Here is a 1,205-nt window from a genome sequence, read left to right as displayed (position 1 = left end):
GTTGTTCGGATCAATTCTAATTGAATTGGATTCAATTTGACTTGTTTGAATTTGATTAGATCAAGCCTAATTGATTATGAGATGATTCAATTATGAAGAGACAAATTGCTGATTTGATCAGGACTTGGGTTCAATTAATTCTTAATGGATTAGGATTTCATTGCATTCTTAGTTAGACTAGGATTATTTTCCTTCTTAAGTACAACCAATTCCTTAGATGGTTAGGAATTAATTAAGTACCAAAAGAGGAGTCCCAGCCTACTGGACTCTCTCTCCCTAGCGCCCCCCCACTATGATGCCGCGCCCCATAAGGAGAAGCCGCGCCATATATTCCACGTCCTTTTTTTTTAGATTTTGCCCCCTCTTCTCAACACCAACTTGGATAGAGATAAGAATTGGAATTCAATTTGAATTCAATCCTTATTTTGATAGAGTATTCTCACCCAAACTCTCTTGATCGCCATCTATTAAAGGATTTTTCCTTGGGCGTTAAACCAAGTATTTTATGGTGAAAAATACAGAATATTGGGGTGGGTTTTGAGAAGGGGCAGGGATTGAGAGCGCATATCCTCTTTAGGTTTCTTCCTCTTAGCATGGCTTTGGTTTTGAGAGAAAAAAATAGAGAAAAGGGGTTTCTCCTATTCTTCTTCCTCCTCTTCTCCTTGTTTTCTTAGAGGGTCTTAGAGATTGAAGAAGATCTGCATCAACCATCAAAACGTCTTCTGTAAGGAGCCACTCCAGTGAAGTCGCAGGCCTTTGATCGGATTTGAGGGTTTCGTGTGGATATCCGTAGAGGCCGAACGTGTATGCGGCTGATCGAAGACCTCAGAGTATACCATGATTATCAGCTGCAAAAGATCATTAACCTGCACAAAGGTATGGAGATCGGATCTCCAGTTTGATATCTTTAATCTGATTTTAAATTTCAAAATCTTAATTTCAGCATGTGAAAGCTCCTGGCTATGTATAGATTAGATCTATATTTTGTATGCAACTTGATTTAAAAAAGGTTTTAAATCTAGATCAGTTTGGTTTTTGCTACAATTTGATTTCTGCATGCGTATCCCAGAAGTCGGACTTTTTTCATAACTATTATCAGCAAATTCAACTACCAAAGAGAATTAATACTTTTGAAAGAGGTTAAAGAAACAGTCAGTGTTTTGTTTTCTGCAATTTATTATTCTCCATTGACACTGTTGACAATC

Source organism: Elaeis guineensis, chromosome 11, assembly GCF_000442705.2.
Source record: "Elaeis guineensis isolate ETL-2024a chromosome 11, EG11, whole genome shotgun sequence".
NCBI lineage: Eukaryota > Viridiplantae > Streptophyta > Magnoliopsida > Arecales > Arecaceae > Elaeis > Elaeis guineensis.
This window is presented reverse-complemented; position numbering follows the sequence as displayed.